The sequence below is a fragment of the Carlito syrichta genome, unplaced genomic scaffold (genome assembly GCF_000164805.1).
Source record: "Carlito syrichta isolate Samal-C Ts95f unplaced genomic scaffold, Tarsius_syrichta-2.0.1 Scaffold314393, whole genome shotgun sequence".
In the NCBI taxonomy this organism is placed as follows: domain Eukaryota; kingdom Metazoa; phylum Chordata; class Mammalia; order Primates; family Tarsiidae; genus Carlito; species Carlito syrichta.
This window is the reverse complement of record NW_007258489.1, coordinates 806116-832485: the sequence shown is the minus strand read 5'-3', so window position 1 is coordinate 832485 and position 26370 is coordinate 806116.

Genomic DNA, 26370 nt, shown 5'->3' with positions numbered 1-26370 from the left:
CACTGCACTCCAGTCTGGGTGACAGAGTGAGACTACAACTCAAAAAAAAAAAAAAAAGAAATTTAAGAAATGTTATTTTTATCACATGTGCTTTCAGTTTATTTTTATATATTTTTTAATCACATAATATATGTGTCAGTACATATACTTAATTTATAACTAGATACATAAAAAGAGAGTTATTATAAAACTTTTATATCAATAAAGATGCATGATTTATAAAAATAGGGAACTCAATGCCGTAGAAAAAATACCTGGCATCTTAAACAAAATAACTAGGTGTTTACAACTGTTCCAATAATTGTTAGGTGTCTGACCTTGAGCAAATTCTTTAAATTGTCTAATTCCCAGTGTTCCAACATGTAAGTGGCATGCCATTAACTAAAGAATAATTCAAAGAGAAAACATAAGTAAAAACAACAAAAAGAGATAATTCCTGACAATCTCATAATTTCTGTATTTTGGGGGATTTCATGAATTGGTAGAAACTGACAAAGTCAGTTATTAAGGATATGAAACTTCTGAGTTGCATAGTTACCTATTCTGAGATGAAAACTTAATAATTTAGATCAATAAAGATGTCTATCCAAGGTCATACAAAAGGATATAATTATATAACTCATATTTATTGTCAATAGAAGATAAACCAGAAATTATTGTCTGTTTTAATGACAGTAAATTCAGCAATATATTGCAAAAACAATTTTTCGTGTGCCTGGGTGGTGGCATCTAGTGTTGCAAAGGATAAATATTAAAGTTCTTCCTTTTTTTTCATTGTGTTCTGATATCATGATTTGTAGTGAAATTTAATCAAATTTTGTTTTATATATTTTGTGAACCCAATATAAAGTTCCTAAAATAGTCTGTTTTTTAAGACGTTCAGTTATTTAATACTTGTAAGAATTCCATTTTTGCCTGCAATATTTCTAAATATTGTCTCAATCTTAGCACAATTCAGAGTATATAAATGTTGAGCTCAAATTACAAAAAAAAACTGAATTGAAATTTATTATTGATGTTGGTATGAACGTTTTTCATTATCATTACACATATAAAAGTATCTTTCTATAGTATCAATACTGAAAAAATAAGCTTTGTTTATTCATTAAAATTTAATATAACTTGTGTTATTCATAGGTATTTATTAAGCAAATACACTAATGAACTTTGTAAACAGATGTAAGAAAAGTTTCATAAACACTTATGATGATTAATGCTCTCATAAGTACTATTTTATATTCTGGGCTCATAAGTATTTATGACAATGGACATTAAAGTAGCATTTTTTGAGAGCCACTCTTTCATTCCATAGACAAAACTGTCTGTTATATGGGATATGTGTTATATGGGATATTAAGCTTATTAGGTAAGGTGAATTCTACTTCTGACCAAGTTATTGACCAAGATAGAGTAACAAGGACCAAATTTACTTTCTTGTCTGAAACAACTTTTAAAATATATATTAAAAACAATGGCTCTCCAGGTATTGGGAATCATATGGTGAAAGACAATTTTCACTAATAGACAAGAAACAAAATAGATTAGTTGCTCCAATGACTCCAGATTATTGATTAAATAAATTTTCAAGGTTATAACACATGATGGGAAATTCAGGCTGAGTTCACTGGTCTCCCTTAGTTGAAAACTGACAAAGCTGTGATTCTGACAAAAACAAGGCTGCCTGAGTTCACAGGGGCAAATACCAGGAAGGACAGAGTTTTCTAGCCAGAAAACTCTTAGGATCTGAAAGAGGTCCTCTTAAAGTACCCACATGAGTATTGATTAGTAGGTGAATCTCTGGAAACTCCCTAAGACTAAACCAGTCAAAGTATTATAGGTAATAATCACCACAACTAAGATGGAATTGAGAATTTTGCCTATTCTCACCATCAAGAGTAGAAAACCTCACGGTGCATTGGACAGAGTTCTCACAGGGCTTTGCTCCAATAGTAGGACTAATTAACACTAGGCTAAATGTTACATGAAATCTTCATAACACTGCATAAAAACAAAATCAGAGAAGATCAAATTTTTTCTAGGTAGTTTAACATCCTCTCAAAAGAAGCTCAAAAGAATATATATGTGTATATATATATACACACACACACATATATATGTATATGCATAATATTTTAAATTACCACACACAACAAAGTAAAATTATAACAACTTTTATCCAATTAAAAATGTTGAGACATAGAAAGGTGCAAGAAAACAGTGTTCAGCTGGGCTCGGTGGCTCAGCCTGTAATCCCGTGCTTTGAGAGACTGAGGTGAGTGGATTGCCTGAGCCCGCTGGTTCAAGACCCGTCTGGGCAACTTGGCGAGACCTCATCTCTACAATAAATAAAAAAAAAAAAAACAGCTGTGCATGGTAGCCCGTGCCTGTAATTCCAGCTATCGGAAAGCTGAGGCAGAAGGATCGCTTGGAGCCCAGCAGGTTGAGGTTGCAGTGGCCGGGAGCGGCCACTGCACTCCAGTCTGGGCGATGGAGTGGGACTCCAACTCAAAAAAAAAAAAAAAAGAAAAGAAAAGAAAAGAAAACAGTGCTCAAAACGAGGATAAAAAGTAAATATTCAGATCTAAACCAGAATTGAATGGATGAGAGAATTCATAGATAACAGTATCTAAATGACAGCATTTTATATATTAAAGAAGATAGAAAAAATTTAAGTATGTTAGGTAGAGACATGAACGATACCAGAATGCCCTAATCCAACTGTTAGAGGTGAAAACTACAATATCTGACATGAAAAATACATTGGAAAGAATTAATGACATATGAGATATAGCAGGAAAAAGATCAGTAAACTCAAAAACATAGCAATAGAAGCTACTCAAAAGAGAAAGAACAAAACAAACAAAAATCAGAAAATAATAATCTTTAAAGAGAACTTTACTGAGTTGTGGAACAGCTTTATCAGCCTAGTAAATGTTTATGTGGAGTCCCTGAAGAAGAGTGAGGAAGTTAAGAAAAATGTTTAAATAAATAAGTTTTTAATTTGTCTACACAATATACTTATAGATCCCAAAGCATAAGAAATCCCATTTTTAAAAATGAAGTAAACTACATGAGATTTATCATAATCATATTGTTTAAAACCAGTGACAAGGAGAAAAATCTGAGAAGTAGCCAGGGAAATATATAAGTTATGTTCAGAAGAATAAATAAGAAGATAAAAACAGATTTCTCATTTAAAAAATACAAACAAAAAGGCAATAAAGGTACCAAATTAAAAAAAAAATGTTAATATAGAATTCATTACTGAGCAAAAAACCTTACAAAAATGTAGATAAAATAATCTTTCTGAAATATAAGGCCTGAATATGTTCATTACCAGTTCACTAGCTTTACAAGAAATGTTAAATTTCTTCAAACAAGAGAACCGTGATACCAGATGGAAAACAGAATCTATGCAAATGAACAGAAAGCATTGGAAATAGAAACTGCATGATTAAATTTAAAAATTATTTCTTCTTCCCACATTCCTATAATAAAATAAAATTTAAAAATTATTTCTTCTTATGTAACATCTTTTAAAGCCTATATAGCCAAAAATAATAACAATGTAATGTGAAGTTTGTAAAATGTATAGAATTAAAATGTATGACAATAGTAGCATAAAGTCCCATCAAGGATTAAAGAAAGTGTACTGTTGTTAGGTTATTAGATTACATGTGAGCTGGTATAATATCATATAATGGCAGACTGTGATAATTTAAAGATGTTTATTACACACTACAAAGCAACCACTACAAGAGCATAAGAGAAAGTTACAGCTACAAAAAGTCAACATGGGTGATAAAATATTAAATAAAAAGTTGGAGTCATCCAAAGAAAGAAAAATAAAGAGAGCAAAGGGAATAAACAACAGATTTAGCACATAGCAACCAAATAGCAAGATGATGACTTTAAAGTCAATCATATCAGTAATCCCATTAAACTTAAATGGTCTAAATATCCCAATTAAAAACAAAGATTTCCAGAATGGATAAAAAAGAAAGGCTGAACCATGTGCTGTCTACATAAATAACTTTAAATATGAAGACACAAATGGTTTAAAATAAAATTATAAAAAATGCAAATATTTATTAAGAGAAATCTGGATTATCTTCATTTGTAGCAAACAAAGTAGACTTCAAAACAACTCATATTATTTGGGATAAATAGGGTCGCTTCATTATTGCACAATAATTAGTTTAGTAAGAGAAAATAATAATCTTAAATGTATATGAACTAATAAAAGAGATTTAAACACATTTTAAAAACTCCTAAAACTGAAAAGAGGAATAGAAAAATGACAATTACAGTCAGAGATTTCAACAACTCTAGCTCAATAATTAATAAAATAATAGGCAAAAACATGACTATGAATATAGAATTCTTAACCATTATAATCAACCAACTTTACCTAATCAAATTTAGAGAACACTTCACACAATCACAGTAGAATGCACATTCTGACAAAAGATTCAGGAAACAGGGAGCTTTTATCAACTTCATAAGGGAAGTTATAAAAAAAATGAAGTCCACATTAACTTAACGATACAGGAATAAATGCATTTTCCCTACGTTCAGGAACAAAGCAAGGATATTTGTGGCCATATCTTGTATCAGACATTGTAAGGGCATTCTAGTCAATGCAATAAGATAAGAAAAACAAATGGATAGAATCCCTGTTGGAAAGGATGAATTAAATCTTTCTCAGATAACATAATTATCTATGTAGAAAATTTGATGGACTCTACAAAAAAGGTACAAGAATGAATAATTAATTTAGCAAGACTATAGGACACAAGATCAATATACAAAAATAAATTCTATTTCTATATACTAGTAGCAAATGATAAGTTCATACTTTAAAAAATAGTGCTCACTTTGGCAATGCACATACAAAATTGGAATGATACAGAATAGACTAACATAGCCCTTGGACAGGATTGACAGCAAATTTGTGACGTATTCCACATATATAAGGGAAAATACTATATTATTTCACTTACATAGGGTAAATGGCATAGACAAATTGACAGAGATAGAGTTTAGACAAAGAATTATCAGGGATTGGGTAGGGGAGGAATAGGAAATTCTTTCTTTTTTTCTTTTTTTGAGTTGGAGTCTCACTTCTGTCGCCCAGGCTGGAGTGCAGTGGCACACTCATGGCCACCCCAGCATCGACCTGCTGAGTTCCAGCAATCCTTCTGCCTCAGCCTTCCAAGTAGTCAGAACTACAGGTGTGAGATAGCACATCTAGCTAATTTTTTTTTTATCTATTGTAGAGACGAGGTTTCATCAAGTTTCCCAGGCTGGTCTCAAACCCTCAGGTTCAGGCAATCCACTCTCCTCAGTCTCCCAAAGTACTGGGATTACAGACCGAGCCACTGATCCTGGCCGGAAGTTATTTCTTAATGGGTACCAATTTTCAGTTGGGGAAGATGAAAAAATTCTGGAGGTGGAAGGTGCCAATAGTTATACAATGTGAATGCACATTCACTGAACTGTACACTTAAATTTGTTAAAGTGGTAAGTTTTATGTTATATATATTTTACTACAATAAAAATAAATAAATAGCACACATGCATCTTTGTATTAAGAAATAAAAAATATTTGGAGATAAATAGCCAAAGTATCTTTGAAAAGAAAAGCATGCTACAGGTTTCAGTATTTACTTTAAATGTTCAGCAATCAAGATTTTGTGTCAAGATAAGCAGATAGATCAAAGGAACAGAATACAGTCCAGAAATAAACTATTACACATATAGTCAACTGACTTTCAACAAAAGCTTATAGGTAATTCAGTGGAGAAAGAATAGTCCTTTTATGAATGATGTTGAAAAAATGGAATATCTATGTGCAAAAATGTAAACTTCAATCCATATCTCTAAAAATAAACAAAAATTGACACAAAATAAATTATATACATAAGTGTAAAAACTGAACATATGAAAATTTTAGAAAAAAAAATATAAAATTTTCATGACTTTACATCAGGCCAAGCTTTCTCAACTGCCTCACTATTAAATAGGCCAATTCTCTGCATTATAGGATATTTAGTAGCATCAATAGCTTCTGTCCACTAGATGCCTGTAGTGTCCCTCCATTCTATCAGTTGTGACCATAAAAAAAGTCTCCAGACATTGCCAGTTAGTTATTGGCTAAGAGCTACCCTAGAGAGATCTAAATTCTGAGACACCTGTGCTGATGAACAAAGCAGCTCTGATAGTTCAAGGACATTCGTCCACAATAAATTGGAAGTGTAGGTGAAGGAAGAAAAGCACACAGAAGCTGAGGCATTCCAGCCTGAACACTGAGAGTGTCCACTGCAAGTGAAAGTGTGTGTGTGTGTGTGTGTGTGTGTGTGTGTGTGTGTGTGTGTGTGTGTGAATTTAGTGGGATCAGCCAAGATTCAGTGTGTTAGGGGGTGATGTTTCTTGGTAGCATTGTTTTAAAGTTAAGTACAGTAAGCATTCTATGTTGTTGCCAAGCATACACCATTCATTTCCAAGTCTTACATCAATGATTTACATTTTCCTGTTTCTGAAAAGAATAATGAAAGAAAAAATGACAGAAAAATTTATATTTCCACATAGACAAGCAAATCCTTCTTTAAGGACAGTAAGTTAAATATAATGCTAAACCTTTGCAATTTATTAATGTTTTACTATTTGTTTATTATGCGTGTTGGTTAACAATTTGCTCAGATTCCAATTTGCTCAGATTACAATTGACTTCCATTTTTCTTTTAAATAGACTAGGAAAGAAGTTCAACAATTAACTTTTGGCCATTGGTTATTTTTGGAAGGCTTCCTACAAAGAGGGTTCAGTTGAGGAAAAAAATGTTACTAAGTCTTAAATTCTTTTTGACAACTGAGCTCGGTGGCTCAACCTGTAATCCCAGCACTTTAGGAGGCCAACGCGAATGGATTGCCTGAGCCCGGAGGTTCAAGACCAGCCCGGGCAACTTGGCGAGACTTTGTCTCTACAATAAATAAAAAAAACTGTCTGGGAGTGGTAGCACCCCACTGTAGTTCCAGCTACTTGGAAGCCTGAGGTGGAAGAATTGTGAGAGCCCAGCGGGTCAACGATGGGGTGGCCGTGAGCGTGCCACTGCACTCCAGCCTGGGAGATGGAGAAAGACTTCAACTCATAAAGAAAAAAAAATTATTTATGACAATGTTTTTCAGATTATGATTCTAGAGTTACCTGCATCAAAATTACATGGGGGATTATTAAAACCTCCATGATGGTGAGATCTTGAATATGCCTTTTTCAAAAGACCCCCCAGATTCCTGTTCACAATCAAAAATGAGAACCTCTTTTGTAAATGGTAGAGATGTTACATGTAGGTTTTACTTCTTTTAAAAAATGGGAGCTCCTAGAAGAGATTTGCTAAGGCACAGGAGATTAAGCAGAAGGAAGATCAGAGGAATGTTCAGAAGTAAAGCTCTGACCTATTACTTCTCTTCAGTTGTGTAGTGGTTGCCAGGTATTTTCCCCACTTATAAGCACTGCTTCTCTTCCAATCCAATTTCCATTTCTGCTCACAGACAATTCTCATTAAGGTATAACTCTAATCATGCTTTACTTGTTCCCCAAGTAGCCATGCCTACTAAATCAAGGCCAAATTTTTGAACATGGTCCTTAAGAACTTAAGATATGGCTCCAACATATATTTTCAATCTCTCTTTCATACATTCCTTAAAATCCTCTCAAGTTCATCCAATCACACTCATTCATACAGTTTATGCATTTTGAAACCCTGGTCTACTAACTTACCATCTTATCATTCCATATCTGCCTCAAAGGCCCAGAACCAACGTCATCTTTTGATAGCTACAAGTGGCTGCTCTAGCCCTGGTCTATCTTTCCAATAAACTTCTAAAGAATTTTGGATTGTGTCAGTTACTTGTACTTTCATGATCTCAGCTTATGGTTATTTGGTTTCACATTTGTTTCCCCTTTGCTTCATGTAAGATCATCCTCATTAAATTGTGAGTCCATTTATTATATAAATTTGGATCTCTCACAGTTTGAACTTGGCCTTTTATATAGTCATTTCAGTGAATATCTATTATAATAACAAGATAATAGTCACATTATAGAGCCTACCAAGGGCTTCTAAGAATAGTCTAACTGGCTAACATTTCATTTCTGCCTTATAAATAAGTTATCTCATCTACAACTACCACCCACTCCATCATAATCCCCATAAACGGCCCAACACCATTCCATATAAACATATACTCTCATTAAATGCATACTATTTAACAAGAACAGATTAGTTCAGAAGAAAAGTTTATTGCCCCCCTCCTAAAACATTTTTTCAACCCTATTGTCCCCTTGAATACTAACTACATTAAAGTGGTTTACTACAGTTCTGCTTTAAATACTCTATTTTTTACTTTTGTAAGAAAATTGAAGACTTCGACTATTCAACATTATTATAATGAACATCTGTAGCAAGTTATTTTGCTTGTTTGTTTGTTTTTTCATTGTTTACTCTTCCTCTGCAGCCTAAACCTTATCCTATGGGTCATACTATACATAGAATCAGTCAAAAAAAATGAATGACAAGAAAGCTACTCAGCTAGAAGAAGAATACCCTTACTGGATCCTAAATAATGAGAAGAACATCTATTTATTTGTTTTAGGTAAAGTTTATTGATCTTTCTTCATAAATAGTATAAAATTTAGAAAGCATTTTGGAGGCTAATGCTTCTATCAGTTTTGTAAGGATCTTAGAAGTTGATCTCATATACAATTAAGAGCATAGTTTTTGTAACAATTGATTTATTTTATTTACAAAGCTAAATATAAATGTAAAGTTAAGATCAGTCAAACTAATGCCTTGTTAGCTTTGTGAAACTGCAGAGAACAATGAACTTTTTAGTCTTTATTTCCTCATCCAACGTTGTGGATAATGGTCTTTGTCTTGTCAACATGTGAGCAGTTTACATACATGAAGATTCAGTATTTAATGTTAGAATAACTTGAGAATGTCAGAACATAGTGAAGTAATGATGGATTAATGTTTTCCTCATGTAGCATGTCATTAGATTTTCTTCATTATCACCATTTGGGGACTCTGTAAAGAACTCTTTTGGAATAAACTATAAACTTCACATATTTTTGTTAAAAAAAGTTGAGTATACTAAAAAAATTATGTAACACTAATTTTAGAAATATGCACATATTCTACTGCTCTGATTTTGAGATAAGTAATGCATTGCAGTTGGCAGATTAATTTACATTAATCTTATGTGGCTATTTCAATTTTTAGTTGCCATACTATAAATAGCTTTAATAGAATATATAATTCAAGTATTCTTAGCAATTTTTTGCATTAGAAATAGCTACTGTAAAAAGTAAAAATGTATTTTAAAAAGTTACAAACATTAATTAAAGCTAGATCATAGCTTTTTTTTATATAGGCAAAAGTTGCCCTGTTAATTTAAGGGCAAAAAAAAGAGATTTTTTTTCTAGGAAGTAGACACATAAAGTTAAGACCCATTGAACTACATAAAGTACATGATTATTAGAAACAGTAAATGATCAAATAGTATACTTTTCACTGTGTAATAATATATATAAATCCCTACTACTAGTTCTGAGCATATGCTATGCTTTTGATGCAGTTTAGTTTAGAGAGGACACCTAAATTTTTAGTATATTTTATATACCTCTGCTGTGATGGCCCCAGAACTCTGCAATTCATCTATTATAACTACTTCACCTTACCTCTTTTAGCTTTATGTGTCCAGTGGAAGCGTTATTGGCAAGGAATAGGTACTCATGCATACTTAATAAATAAATGAATTCATTTTGTGATTTATAAATAAAATAATAGAAATGTGTCACAAAAAAAAGTATGAGAAACTTCTGCCTGTCCATTTCCACATGCTTAGAAATGTGATAAAAAGCTACCGGAAACATCTACTATGGCAACTCACAGGGTAGTGTCCTCTCAGGGTGCAGAGATGGATAAAAATGGACTCTGTTCTCCAGTTTTTAATCCAACAGGATAACTGAGACATGATCCACACACAACTTTGGTGAAAGACTTTTTACACTGTATGGGTGTGGGTGTTTTTCTTTCCTCCCTTCCTCCTTTCCTCCCTTCCTACCACTGACCTTAGTCTTCATTTAAAGATGCAATGTAAATAACTCTATACCTCTGTGGTTAGATCTGGCCAGTTTTGTCCTCCTTAGTCAAGAGACTCCTGTGATTAGAATCTGTGGTCTGTGCTGAGCTGAGAATGGTTTAACAGCAAAGACCTTTCAGAGCAAGTTGGTTGCCTGAGAACTAACAAGTCTTTCTTCTTTCTCTTCTCATCTTTTGCCAGACTGCTGAAACCAAACATTGAATGAAAACTCATTCACTATAATTCAAACATGCTTTAAATGAACTATTTTAGATTAGATTTGCCATCAATGCACTTCTAAAGATTTAATGTGCTAATGTGCCTGTAAGCCAAGTGGGACTGTCACTGGTAGAGTAAATTTGTTATCAGTTTGAAACCCTGAGAAAGTTGATGTAATAATATAAATCCTGAGGCATTTCATTAACTACTGCTAGAGTCTCATTCATTGGCTACTTTGGAATTAGTCCCAATAAAAGTGAGGATTAAATAAATGTAGTTAAAACAAACCTTAGTTCCCTGATACGGTAAGATTTTCTGAGCATGAGGCCATATAAAATATCTTAATGTCATCTATCCAATTGAGATGTGATGAAAATGTTCAGCAAGAATTCTGTGGTGTGTCAGTCCTTCTTAGTATAGTTTACTTTCTCCAGACATAACAATCATTCTGAAGCTGTTATATATTCTTCCCTTCCCCATCTATGTATGTATCTATGAATAATATACAGTATTATATATATATATATTTATATACGTTTTGAGGTGGGGTCTTACTCAGGCTAGAGTGAATTGACAGAAATCATGGCTCACCACAATCTTGACCTCCTGAGCTCAGATGATCCTCTTTCCTCAGTCTCCCGAGGAGCTGAGTCTACAGACATGTGCTAACATGCCTGGCTAATTTTATGGGTTTTTGTAAAGGAAAGGTCTCACTATGTTATCAAACTCCTGGACTCTATCAATCCTCCTGTCTTGGTCTCCCAATGTGCTGAGATTAGAAACATGAGCCACCACACCTGGCCCTATTGTATGATTAGAAGTTGTAAAGATATCAAAATGAACATGCTTTTCTCAGGCATTGTAATTGAGATTTACTCATATGACTATTTGGATCTAGTGTGTTTGTTTATTTTTTACTGAAAAATTAGTTTTCAATTTACAAATATGCCATCACTTATATATCAAGTTCCATATCTGTGGAAGATTTTCAATCCTGCATAAGTATTGTTAACATGGACAACTTTTTCCATGTCTCCTTGCACACCTGTATAATGGCTTCATAAGGTGTGTACTCATAAGTGGAACTGCCACAAACATTTTTTACCTTCACCTTTTTTGCTAGTTGTGTTGATGGGCTATGTTTTTAGGCCTCTAGGTTGAGAAATATAACCTTAGCGCTTGATTTCTTTGGTTATGTGAAGTATGTTTTTTCTTTGTGTTTGGTTATTGATTTATTTGGTTGTTTGTTTCAGTCAAGGTTTCACTCTGTCACCCAGGTTGGAGTGCAGTGGCACCATCATGGCTCACTGTAGCCTCAAACTCATGGGCTCAGGTGATCCTCCTAAGTCAGTTGTGTCAGCTTTCCAAGTTGCATGCACCACTACACCCAGCTAGTTTCGACATTTTATAGAGATGAGTCCTCCTATGTGGCTTAGGCTGGTTTCAAACTCCCGGGTTCAAGCAATCCTCATGCCTTAGTCTCCCAAAGTGTTGGGATTATAAGCATGAGTCCCACATGTGGTCTTATTTGTTTTAATAAAGTCTGTTTTCCCTACTAGTCCTATTGCAGCTTTTGTTTTATTTTGTAGGGGAGACTAGTACATGTATTTTATATTTTTTAATCCTTTCAACATTTTTGTGTCATTATTTTTGAATGTGATATTTGTAACCCGGTAAGTTTTTTAAAATCCAATCTGGGAATCCCTGCCTCTTTAGTGAACAATTTATCTTACTTTGTCATGACTACTGATACATTTGAAATTAATAACTCCACATTTATTTGGAATTAATTCTCCCATTTTATCTTTTATCTTATATGTATATTGTTTTCTTTATTTTTTTTAACATTTCCTTTCTTCTATTGAATGTATAATTTCTTATTTACTTCTTTTTCTCTTTCTACTAATTGAATAATTTTAGTCTAGCTCTATCCTACAGTGAATATATTTCTCTAATTACATAATTAAATTGAATCTAAAGTTTACCAGCTTTTCTACCCTTGTGATGATCACATGAACCTGAGGATATTTTAGCTGTGATTTTATATCTCTCACCACCCCTGATATTCTCATTTATTACTTTAAATTCATGTATTTAATGCCTCCAGTTAGTCAATAATTTCATTCATCTACAATTTTTACAATTGCCTCATCTTTACTTCTTGTGCAACACCTTGTTGTTCTATAACTTTTCTTTTGCAGAAATTTGTGTTTAGTTGTTATGTAACTAAATTTATAAGTTATAAATACATAGGCTTTTCATTTTTTGATCCAAAAATACACCTTGCCATTAGTTTTGTTGGTTTGTATTAAGAGGCAAGGTCCTTCTCTGTCACCCATGCTGGAGTGACATAGCATGATTACAGCTCCCTGTAGCCTCTGACTTCTGGGCTCAAGTGATTCTCCTGCTTCAGTCTCACAAATTGCTGGAAAATCAGGTGTGAGCCACCACCACCTGCTTGCCTTCAGTTTTTGTGATCATTTATAAAGAATTTTATTCTATTTTTGCAATTGAAGCACATTGAAGATAGTTCTGCATTGGTCTCATTTGTTGCTTTTTGGAAGATTCTTCTCAATTCAATCATCACTTCTTTGGAGGGAATTTTGTTGTTGCTGCTGTTTTTTAGTGTTTTTTCTTCTTTTCCAACTTATTTTGTAGTTTTGCTACAATGGGTTTCAGTCTTACTCTGTATTTATTTATTACGTTGGAACTTTTGATTTTCTATTTATGACTGTCAACAGTTCTGGAAAATTTTTAGCAATTTTCTCATTAAATAATTCTTCTTCCTATTTCTTTTTATTCTCTCTGACTCCATTTTTAATCCATGTAGTAATTTCTCATTCTAATTTTCATGTCTTAACTGATATTTTATACTTTCCATCTGTGTTTCTCTGTGGAACACTATGGGAAACTTTTTCAGCTTTGTGTTTCATTCATTAAATGTTTAATTGCAGTATTTTTGTTTATTTATATAAGCTCAAGTTATTTTGATTTTTTTGACCTTGCTTTTTTCCCCCTTTTAAAAAGATTTCTTCATGGTTTCCAATTTTTCTGTCATCTCTTCAGATACTTTAAGTAGACATATTTTGTACTCTTTTGCAGAATTTTTCATATATGAAATTGCTGGAAACATAACCCTACAGCTTATTATGTACGCAACCTCTCACTCATTTGGATATATTTTTTCTGAAATGATAATTTTATTTTATCTATTTATTCATTCATTTATTTATTTATGGAACAATTTTTTTTTTTAATTTTGAGGATTGGGGTACAGTTCAGGATTATGTATACAAGTGGTCATCATAAAGGTAAAGTTTGGGCCTCCCTTTGGACCCCACTTTTCCTGGTTTGTGATCAGGTACCCTTATCGACGTAGTGTCCGCTGCCACCTCCACCCTGGTAGTATCTTGCTACTGCCAATCCCTTTCTTAAAGTATTATGGTAATTGTTCAGGGTCCGCTTATGAGTGAGAACATGTGGTACTCTGTTCTTTGTTTCTGTGATAGATCACTGAGTATGACTGACCCTAAATCTATCCAAGTTGCTGCGAAGTCCAGATGTCTGTCCTCCTTTATGGCTGCATAATATTCCATTGTTCATATGTACCACATTTTAAAATCCAGTCCAGTTTTCATGGGCAGCACGGTTGGTACCTTGATTGTGTTGTTGTGAATAGTGCTGCAGTAAATATGTGTGTGCATGTATCTTTTTTGTAGACTGATTTGAGTCCTCCAGGTATATTCACAGTAGAGGGATTGCTGGATCATATGGAAGGTCAATTTCTAGTTCTTTCGGGAATCACCACACTGTTTTCCAAAGAGGTTGCACTAGTTTACATTCCCATCAACAGTATAGAAGCATTCCTTTTTCTCTGCATCCTCGCTGACATCTGGTGTTGTTTGCTTTATTAATAATGGCCATTCTTACTGGGGTTAGGTGGTATCTCAATTTGGTTTGGATTTGCATTTCTCTGGTGATTAGTGAGACTGAGCACTTTTTCATGTGTCTGTTGGTTGTCCATACGTCTTCTTTTGAGAAGTGTATATTCATGTCTTTTGCCCACCTTTTAATGGGGCTGTTTGTTTTTTTCCCTTTCTGTATGTTTGAATTCCTTATAGATCCTGGATGTTAGGTTTTTGTCAGATATACAGTTGGCAAACATTTTTTCCCACTCTGTGGGCAGCCTCCCTGCTCTCTTGATGGTTTCTTTTGCTTTGCAGAAGCTTGTCAGTTCGATAAGGTCCCACTTGTCTATCTTATCACTTATGGTATGGGCATTTGGGGGTTTTGGTCAGAAATTGGTTGCCAATTCCAATTTCCATAAGGGTGTCTCCTGCATTTTCTAAGGTTCTTATGGTTTGAGGTTTTACATCTAGGCCTTTGATCTATTTAGAGTTAACTTTTGTATATGATGATAGGTAGGGGTCCTGTTTCAATATTCTGCATGTGGTCAACCAGTTTACTGAATAGGCTCTCCTCTCATTTGGATACTTTTAATGTGTGTTTTAACTCTCAAAAATTTTTGACCTAATTTTATGTTACTAGATTTTGTATGTAATAAAGTAAATTTGCTTTAAATTTTTTTTCAAGAATAAGTCAGAATTTTCACTGACCTGGGACATTTAAAAAAATAATTGTCATTTTAGAATGTTAGTTTTCATGCCCATATATAAATTTGAACCCTTTCTCCATGTCTGGTGTAAGTTTAGTGGGTTGGTTTGTTTGCTTGTTTTTGAATTTTCTTTCCTTACCTAGAGTCTAGGGCAGAGACAAGTTCTCAAAGATAGTGATAAGATTTTTTTTTTCTTATTTTAGGAATGAGATATATTTTCTGGATCTCAGCTTTAAGATTCTCTACCATGCTCAGATTCTTTCTCCAGTTGAACATGACAACTCTGATCCTAGATTCCTGAAGACAGATGTGAAATAATTTTTATAAAACATGGTGATCATGATACCACACAGTTTTAAATCTGTGCTCAAACAGTTTAACAATCTTCTTCCCTTGCCTCCTCGGATAAAGTTAACCATTTTTGACTTTATAAGTTCTTTCCATTCTTTACTTATCCTTTCTTCCTACCAATGTATTTCTGTTTTCACCTTCACACTTTCTAGTTTAGTTAGGTTTGAGTTTTAGTTTCTTGATTGCCAAGCCTTTTCTCTCACCAAGTCTTTAAACAGCTGCTTCTAATTCATAGATCATTTTTCCCTCTTCTTTTTTTTTAAATTTTTAATTTTAAAGATGTGGGGTACATTTCAGGGTTAGGTATACAAATGTTCTTTATGAAGGCACCCTAGTTGATGAGGTGTGCACCCCCCATCCCCTGGCAGTTTCCCACTACTGCCAAACCCTTTCTTATAGTAATTTTGATAATTGTTCAAGGTCCGCTTATGAGGGAGAACATGTGGTACTCAATTCTTTGCTTCTGTGATAGATCACTCAATGTTATAGACTCTAAGTCCATCCAAGTTGCTGCAAAGCTCATAATTTTGTCCTTCTTTGTGGCTGTGTAATATTCCATCATGTATATGTACCACATTTTTTAATCCAGTCCTATTTCAATGGGCAGCATGGTTGGGTCCATGTTTTTGCTATTGTGAATAATGCTGCACTAAACATGCATGTCTAGGTATCTTTTTCAGAGTGATTTGAATTCCTCTGAGTATATTTTCAGCAGGGGGATTGTGGGATCATATGGAAGGTCTTTTAGGAATCACCACACTGTTTTCCACAGAGGCTATACTAGTTTTTTTTGTTTTTGTTTTTGTTTTTGAGTTGGAGTCTCATTCGGTCGCCCAGATTGGAGTGCAGTGGCCGCTCCCGGCCTCCACAGCCTCGACCTGCTGGACTCCGGCAATCCTTCCGCCTCAGCCTTCCGAGTGACTGGAATTACAGGCATGAGCTACCATGCCCGGCTGATTTTTAGATTTATTGTAGAGATGAGGTCTCGCTGCCCAGGTGGGTCTCGAACCCGCGGGCTCAGGCAATCCACTCACTTCAGCCTCCCAAAGGCGCGGGATTACAGGTTGAGCCATCGAGCCCAGCGAGGCTGTACTAGTTTACATTCCCACCAACAGTGTAGAAGGATGACCTTTTCACTGCATCCTTTCCAGCATCTGTTGTTTTTTGTTATGATGATGGCCATCCTGACTGAAGTTAGGTGGTATCTCAGTGTGGTTTTAATTTGATGACTAGTGAGGATGAGCATTTTTTTCATGTTATCTGTTGGTCACTCATATGTCTTCTTTTGAGAAGTGTCTATTCATATCTTTTGCCCACTTTGTAACGGGGCTTTTTTTTTTCTTTTCAGTAAATGTTTGAGTTCCATGTAGATCCTAGATGTTGGCAAATATACAGTCTGTGGGCTGTCTCCCTGTTCTCTTGATGGTATCTCTGGCTTTGCAGAAGCTTGTCAGTTTGATAAGGCCCCACCTGTCTATCTTATCTCTTATGGCATCAGCACTTGGGGTTTTAATGGAATTAATTGCCAGTTCCAATTTCCATAAGGGTGTCTCCTCCATTAAATGACAATACAGGAATTCACATGGAAACATAAACACCATGAATAGCCAAAACAATCCTCAGCAAAAAAGACAAAGTGGGAGGTATCATACTCCCAGACTTTATACTTTCTTAAAAAGCTACAATAATCAAAACTCTCTGGTACTGTTACAAGAACAGGCATATAGACCAATGGAACAGAATAGAGATTCCAGAAGCAAAACCTCAATTTCTCAACCAACTCATCTTCAACAAAGACTGTACCATCAACCACTGGGGAGAGGAGAACCTATTCAGTAAATGCTACTGAGAAAACTGACTAACTACATGTAGAAGATTAAAACAAGACCCCTACTTATTACCACATACAAAAATCAACTCTAAATGGATCAAAGACCTAAACGTAAAACCTCAAACATTCCCACTTCTTAAGACAACTCTTAGTCATCCCAATCTTCAGCATTATGTAAGTTTCTCTAGCATGGAGTTTTTATGATCCATGTGCTTCTTAAAATTTACCACTTATCATTGTAATAATCTATTTGAAGGCAGGAAGAATATCTATCATGTTTACAACCCAGTGCCAATTAAACTTTCTATACGTTGTAATTATTCAATTGTTATTTGCTTATAATACAAGCAATTGCATATATTTGATAAATTAATAAATCATGCCTTCTTTTTTAGGGGGGGTTTATGTGTCACATCATACATACTGTTGAATCTAATTATGTTTGCAACTAACCAAAACCCCAATCAAATTTCATATAGACAGTTGCTTGCCCTATCATATGATAAACGCTAAAGAAATTTATGTGAATTTTTATGGCTAGTTTCTTTATGTTTTAGACGATATTATCTACAGATTTCTAGAGTTATGAACCATCTCGATAATTTGAATAAAATGACTAGTTCCAGTGATCAGAATTTAATGCTATGTAGAGTCTCAAGAATCTTTAAACTATTCAATCTTCCTTTTCTTGGCCTAATTTTGGACTCATCCTATGCTCAGATCCTGCCAATGAACTTTATTTTGATCATAGCAATGGAGAGGCTGAAACCATATTAATATTACATTGTGCCAAGTTTAATTTTTAATTATAATCTATGAAAATAGGCAGAAGAATCAAGTCCCCTTATAGGGAAAACTGAAATAAATTCTCCTTGAAGAGAATTAAACCCATCCTAGGTAGAAGATATGAGGAGGCAGATATTGCATACATGATTCTCAGCTGGTACTAGCTTGTCACTGCAGGAAGAAGTTCTGAAATAAAGTAACAGAAGCAGTCTTCATGCTGCCTTACCAGTGGATATCTATGGATGAGCTGTCAAGAACACTTGACCTGAAGTTCTAGGAGGAAATAAAGGAAATAAACATCAATGTATCTCTGCTTATATTTATTAAGGATGAGGCAATGGTACTCGTTTTTTCTACTCAATTATTTTATGGCATATATTAAGATATAAAAACGTGCTGACAAATATATACAGTAATCCAGTGTTTCAATAAAAAATTTTTGTATCTTTCATATGGAGAGATATTTTTCTTCAAATTTTTCAGAAACCTGTCATTTTTGTTCATACTGAAAGATGCTCTATCCTATCTGTTTGACATATGCACATATTCTATATAGATACATTGCCCAGTTACGTAAAAAGACAAAAAGAAAATAAAACAAAACAAACCTGTGACTGAATCCTGCTTTCGAAGCATTGGGGATACAAAGAGCAGCAAATTTATAAATTTTCTATTTTTTGAACTTGTTCAGAGTAAATATATGTTCTTGACTTTAGTATTTTAAATTCCCCTCAGCTATAAACTTGTGCTAAGAAACAGGAGATGAAAATTTGATTATAGCTTAGTTGTGTTCCTTCATCTCCATATGTTACTAGCAAGCAGAATTTAAAGCTTCCCTTTTTGTAATAGGACAATGTCCAATGCCTGAATTTCTATAAAATTTGGAACAGTCATATTAAGCAGAAAGCTAAACCTCTGAATAAAGAAATATGTACAGTTAGGAAAATCTTATGCTACTATTCTAATAGCCACAATATACTTTTCAGGATAGTAAAAATGATTTGCTCTGTAGAAATCCTCTGACCACAAAGTCCAGACTGATGCCTCAGGGGAGGTATGTTGATTTGTTTTTTACGTAAAATAGTATGCATTTTATGTTGAGTTCTTCATTTTGTTGAGAGTGCCTGGATAAATTGAAGTGTTTTTTGTATGATATGAATCCATCTGTTTTCTAAACATTGCCTCTGTGAAAACTGCTTTTAATTTAGTAAACAAGTGCAATTATATTGTAAGCTTCAAAATGAAAGGGGCAGTAATATAATAGTAAATCAATATTAGATTAATTTGAGGAATGGAAGTTGTGTAACATTGCCAGATCATTCCTGAATTTAGATTCAATGTGTGTGTGTGTGTGTGTGTGTGTGTGTGTGTGTGTGTGCGCGCGTGCGTGCAAGATAGAGAAAGAGAGAGAGCCAAAGCTGTTAAAAATAAAGCAAATTGGTGTGTCTCCTCTTTTTTTCTTTCTTCCTTTCCGTCATTCTTTCTTTTTTGGTAATTTTAATTAGGAATAATTTTTGGGAAATATAAAATATCAGGGCTTTGATGAGAATTGTTTGGAATATTTCTGGAATTAGCTAAGTTGATGATAGTGATTGCCCTAAATACAAAGGTTTTGCATTAGAGAACACTATAGTTAATTTTATTATCAGTTGAGCATTTCAAGGAGCTCATAAAACTAACACATACTATGATTATGGCTACAAAAGCATTTTTGAAAGTAATGTGAGATGCTATTAGAAGAGAATCTGATCATTTTATAGGTAAAGTTCTCCAAATTCTTGAGCTCAGACACAAAACTCTTATAGTTGACCAAGGAATAAAAATGACTTTTTTTCCCCCAATGTTGTGAGAATTCCATAGTGCTCACAAATACATGCTCTAGAGTTATGTTGCCTGGATTCTTATTTTAGCTCAAGACGTATAAGCTTTGGATTCTTTTGCCATTACTCTGTTGTACTTCAATTACTTATTTTGTGAAATGAGGATATTAAAAGTGTTTACCTAATTGGGTGTTATAAAGATTAATATGTATACACACATAAATCCCTAAGCAAAGTGCCTGGCAAGATAAATGTTGACTCTTGAGTAGTTATTGTTAGTTTTTGCTATTATTTAATCAAGCTATTATAATGACAGGCCCCTCTCAGAAATGAGTACTTCTCACATTATTTATTTCTCAACTTTATGACTAGTTTTCAGTGATTAAAATACTTGAACTTTATGAGTACAAAATAATAGTACACTATTTTTATTTTTATGTAAATGGCTACTTTTCAGATGTTTTCATTTTAGAATATTTAGAATATACTAAATGTATCAGGATTGTATTATTTGGTACACCCAGATTTGTTTCTCTGTCAAAACAGCATATTAAAATGTTGAGCTCATTAGCACTGGAAGTTTAGACTTCTTAACTATGATTTGGACACTATTTTTGTTGTATAACTTCATAGAAAAGTCTGGCATATACTTTTCCTCATTGAACTTAAAGGTAACATTTGCAAAGTGAAAGAGTAAATAGAATTCTCTCTGATTCTTTATCAGGGAGTCTGAAATTCTGTATTGATTTTGTCACAAGTGGGTTTCATGGTCTGTGATAATAAATTGATCTGTGGGCTGTCCATGTGGCATCATCTTTGCACACATCCAGTATCGCTGACAACAATGCTGCTCTGGAGACCCTGGGAACTACGGTCTCTGACTTGGGGATTTTCACCCCCTGTCATCTCAAATGTCATTTCAGAAACATTCATCACAAGTCTCTGTCACTGGACAAATAATGGGCCTCCGTGATAGTTGCTCAAATACACACAGTTTCACTGCTTGGGTGACAGGTCCTGCTGTTGGCTACTTGAGATTATGGAAAAGTTTAGACCCGTCAAAAATTGAATGGGACAGACATGAGACTGCAACTGAAATGGCACTGTGCATGCCCACTGAGGCTGCTGGTTAAATAAAGGGATGATATCAAAACAAAAGAGCTCTCAGGACTCTGATGACATTATTAGAAATAAACAATAAGAAGTGGCCCTCTTTCCTATAGTAGTTTGCAACTGCTGGGGAAGGGGAAACTCTTTCATAGAACAGGTACTATGGATTTGGTTCTTTAGAACCACCTGTGCACTGAGGCAATAGTTCCATGTACACTACAATGCTTTGCTTCTCTGTTACACCACTGGCCTTCAACGGAAAGGAAAGATTCAGGATTTCACATCATTGCATATACTTGCCTTCTATTGAGCAATACTGGGATGCTTTTTCATCATTTAAAATGTTTGTGCTTCAAATGTTCAATGGTTTACATTATTTGAGCTGTATACCTTGGGCTGTTAGTAATTAGGACCTTCTTGACTGGCAGTTATAAACACCCTAGCTATTCAGGGATATATTTTAAGGATTATCAGGCAGGCTATATCTACCACACCTCCTGGCAATTGTAAAAGGAGGTGAGATGCAGTAGAGGCTCCCCCAAATCATGTGTCTTTCAGGACCTTCCATGCCTATTATCTTTCTCTTCTTTTGATGCAGCAAAGCTGTTCCCAATCCTTTCTGTTACCAGATCTGCCAGTCTACCTCATTACATTTATATTCACATGCAGTGAATCTCCTAATTAACATTTGGGATAAGTGTACTGTCTAGGGAAATAAAGTTATGAGAATAAAAACCAATGCGGTTTTTGCTAATGTCATACAATAGTTTGTATCAACCTTTACCACTTGAGCCTTATAAAGTTAATGTAAGAACAGTTTTCAGTCGCTGTTATCAAGACTCCTACTTGGCTCGCATTATTTTCAGTAAAGATGACTTTCACTTTGGAACTAGAATCTGTTTCAGCAATATTTACCACCCACTAATATTTCTCCTTGTACCTAACAAAATATTATTTAATGTAATCTCAACATATAGCCAGAAACTTACCTGGAAACTGACGGTTAAAGACAGAATACTTCCTATAATCTAGACTGTTTTTTGTCTGATTTTTTTAATTTAACATTCATTCCTTTCTTTAGTTTTCCTTCCTTCTTACAAAATTAAAGCATATTTTTGTAGGTCATGAATTAACTGTAAATCCAGACCCTAAAGAAAAAAAGTATATCTCCATGTCTGAATGAAATTTCAGTGCTACTGAATCAAACTTCAAATGCTGCTACTGAGTGGTCAACAAGAAAACTACTGAGAAGTTAGAGTTTTTTTTCAATTAAATTATCTAGAAACTAGAGTACTCTCTTCATTCGGTGACCCCATTCCAGACTAAATGCTTATTGATTTGTCTATAAGGAAGGTAGTATTTCGGCTTGGGTCATTCTTCAATAAGTAAAGAAAGACAAACTTTTCTTACATTGGTAGAAAATTAATAAATGGTGTGCTTACAGAAGGAACTCAGGCTTCCTCATGACAACCTTGTAGATTGTCTGCTATGTAACTTATGAAGCATATTCAACTTCTATGGAGAAAGCTTTCTATATTTGCATTAAATGAGGAGTTGCACGTTTGTGAAAAATAGTCTACCTGGATTCTACATCTTCAGCATTCCTTTGAGAGTTTAGGAGCTTAGCCAAGGAACAATGTTTAAATTCACTGATCCTTACAGACAGTTCATTTAACAGGCCTTGTCTTTAAATTTCACTGCTTTTAAACTGTCTTTACTTTTCCATTTCACCAAGAAGTACAATTGTTTGTTCACTACTATACCAGAAGCTCCCCAAGGGCTGTTTTTAAAAAAATTAATATTATTATTCATACTTAGTTTCTAATACATTGTAGTTTTCAACTTACATTTGTTGCATTGAAATAGACTGAAGCTAGAATCTGTGTTAAGAAAACAAGAATTCATAATGAGTTACTCAAGTGGGAAAGAAATGACTACCTATCTTGAATGTTTTTCTTTCTATTGTTTACATTAAATGAAGATGTATCTTACTAATTTGGATTATTTTCCTCTTCTTCTTCTCCTCACTACCCACATGTGTTACTAAAGTTAATTGACTTACAGCTAAAGTAGATACTATTAGTAGCACACTCAAAACTCTGGGGAAGTTCAAGCGTATTCTATCCCCAAGGATAAGGGAATCTGATTATATTCAAGTGCATGATTTCTATTCTGAGCATGAGCATCTATACCACTGTGCCAGGGGAGCTGTTAAAAGAGATAGGTGCATAAATAGAGAAGGTCTAGATAAATGCCCCTCATATCACTTCCATATGACCTTTGATCAAGCTGTCTCTTTGTAGTTTGTGTTATAACCAGGTAGGGAAACCTGATTGGGAGAGATGGTCATTGTCTATTAAAGATCAGAAATGAAACAGAATGTAGCTCAGGGAAAGGAAAACTGGGAAAAACCACTTAAGTCAGAATCTAGATGATACAGGAGGAACTCTAAGGTCACTAATGAGATCCAGTCTTTATATAACAACAACAAAAAAAAAGCACTAGCACATAAGACCTAGTTTTTTTATACTTTAGTCCTAGCAGCAACCAATGAGGTTATAACCAGGAATTCCTGGCCTTAGACTATTCATTGTGTCAGAGTTATGACAAATATTTACTCCTACTTACCTGAAAGTAAGTAGCAGCTCTGTGATAATGGTGATCTCAGGACAGTGGTAAGAAGGTAAATATACAAGGATGCTTATATCTAATTTTATATTTGTTTTTCTTTACATATTTCAAATTTCACTTTTTCTTTACTCTCTTTGTTAGTGCTCTTCTCTCACATTCTTGTCCTTTTCTTTTAAAAATTGTTCTATTCTGAGTTAATCTACGGTTAAAAAATTATGCGTTAAAGTGATTATCACCACTTATATAGCACTCAGAGATTGTTTTTCAGACTTTGGGATGTCTTAAAATTGAGTACATAAAAATATGCTTACTGACACAGTATGCAAACCTCTTGTTAGAAATATATACATATTTAATGTATGTACACATATATTCACACACATATGCATAACAAAAAGTATAGTATTGATTTCAAAATTTCTCACTAATAGTTGCTTTTGGTGCATTACAAAATATTATTAAAAATCCAGTATGTACAGAATCCTAAATGTTTAAGCAGCTAAACCATCACTGTAAAGCTGCAGCTGATTTTAGCAAAGATCTTACCTTTTCAAGTACTAGACCTTACCCATCTAAATTCTGGCACCTCTACTACCTGTTGAGTGGCTCATTGCTTTTTGCTTCTCTCTTCTTGATTAAGGAAGGGACCTGAAAGTAATTGCCTAGTAAAGGCAGTGTTGGAAAGATGAAGTGAGCACAGTAAAGCCAAATTGGCTAATAGTTCTCAATCTTGGCTGTATATTAGGAATCACCAGGGGAGATTTAAAAATAGGTCCTACCCCAGAGATTCTGACGTAATTATATGGAATGTGACCTGATTCTTGGGATGTTTAAAGCTCCCTGGGTGATTTTAATAAGTAGTCAAGGGTATATACCACTGAATTAGAGGTCAAGACAAATCACACTTTATCAGTTAACCTTACATAGCAATAATATTTCCACTAGATTGTATGTATGTAGAACATCAAAATAATATAAATTTATGAAAATAATTGTTAAAATATGACACATACTCCCACAGAGTGTGAAGAAAGCAGCTATTCTCCAGAAAAGAAGAAACACAGAGTTCCCTGTGTTTCTAAATGTACCCATTGTTTATGTTAATATTTACTATAAATTGTGTAATGCTATTTGGAAGAAGTATTCTTATTTTTCTATATAAAATTATCATTATAAATTAATTATAAAAATTCATTATAAATTAATTTTAAGGATGAAAGTAAAAGATGAATATGAGTAAAGGTGAATTCCAAAGTAAACATAAACCCATTACACATTATTCTCCCAGAAATTACCCTCAAAGCTTTACTTGACAAAATTATTGACATGGATACAAGACCAGAAAATTATTAAATTTTGAGAGAAAACCATTTTGGAGCAAGTACTTTCTAGAGATTTGGGTAGTTTAGATTAGTACTTGTAGCTCTTAAATTGATCTTTACTTCTTCACTTGTAAAAATAATCACCAGGGAAATGTTTTTGGATTAGAAAAAGCAATATTGTCAAGATGTCTATTCTATCCCAGACAATCTACAGATGTAATGCAATCTTTATCAAACTACCAGCATCATTTTTTACAGACTTAGAAAAGATAATGCTAAATTTCAAAAAAGAGTCTGAATAGTTAGAGCAATCTTCAGCAAAAAGAACAAAACTGAAAACATCACACTCCAAGACTTCAAACTTTACTAAAAAGCTACAGTAACTAAAACAGCATGGTACTGGTATAAAAATAGACACAAAGACCAATGGAACAGGACAGAGAAAGAGAATTTGGAAGTAAAACCACAGACCTTCAAACAACTCATCTTTGACAAAGCCTATAAAAACAAACATTGGAGAAAAGAAACACTATTTAGCAAATGGTGATGGGGAAACTAGGTAACCACACACAGAAGAATAAAACTAAACCCCTACCTATCACCATATGCAAAAATTAACTCAAAATGGTTAAGAACTTAAATGTGAAATATCAAACTATAAGAATCCTAGAAGAAACCTTAGGGAACACCCTCTTGGACGTTGACCTAGACAATCAATTCATGACCAAATCCTTAAAAACAAATGTAGCAAAACCTAAAATTGGCAGGTGCAACCTTATCAAGCTAAAAAAATTTTAGCATGAGAAACTATCAAAAGAATCAAGAGACAATCCACAGAAGGGAAAAAGTGTTTGCAAGTTTGTCATCTGACAACAGCCTCACTTCTATGATCTATAAGGAACTCAAAAGATTGGCGGGGGGAGAAAAAAAACAAATAACCCTATTAAAAAGTGAGCAAAGGACATGAAAAAAACAATACCTCTCAAAGGAAAACATACAAGCAGTCAACAAACAGATGAAAAAATGATCAACTTCACTAATCGTCAGAGAAATGCAAATCAAACTATAAGGAGATAACATCTCACACTCTCACACCAGTCAGGATAGCTTTCATTAAAAAATCAGAAAACAACAGGTGTTGTTGAGACTGTGGAGTAAAGGAAATGCTTCTACACTGTTGGGAGGAATGTAAGCTAGTTCAACCTTTGTGGAAAGCAGTGTGGAGATCTCTCAAAGAACTAAAAATTGAGGTACCATTCAACCCAGCAATCCCACTCCTAGAAATATACCCAGAGGAACATAGATGGCTCTACCAAAAAGACACCTGAATTCGTATGTTTATTGCAGCACTATTCACAATAGCAAGCACATGAAACCAACCCAGATGCCCATGGAAAGTGTATTGGATAAAGAAAATGTGGTACGTGTACACAATGGAATACTATGCAGCCATAAAGAAGAACAAAATCATGTCCTTTGCCACAACATGGATGCAACTAGAGACCCTCATTGTAAGTGAATATCACAGAAACAAGCAAACAA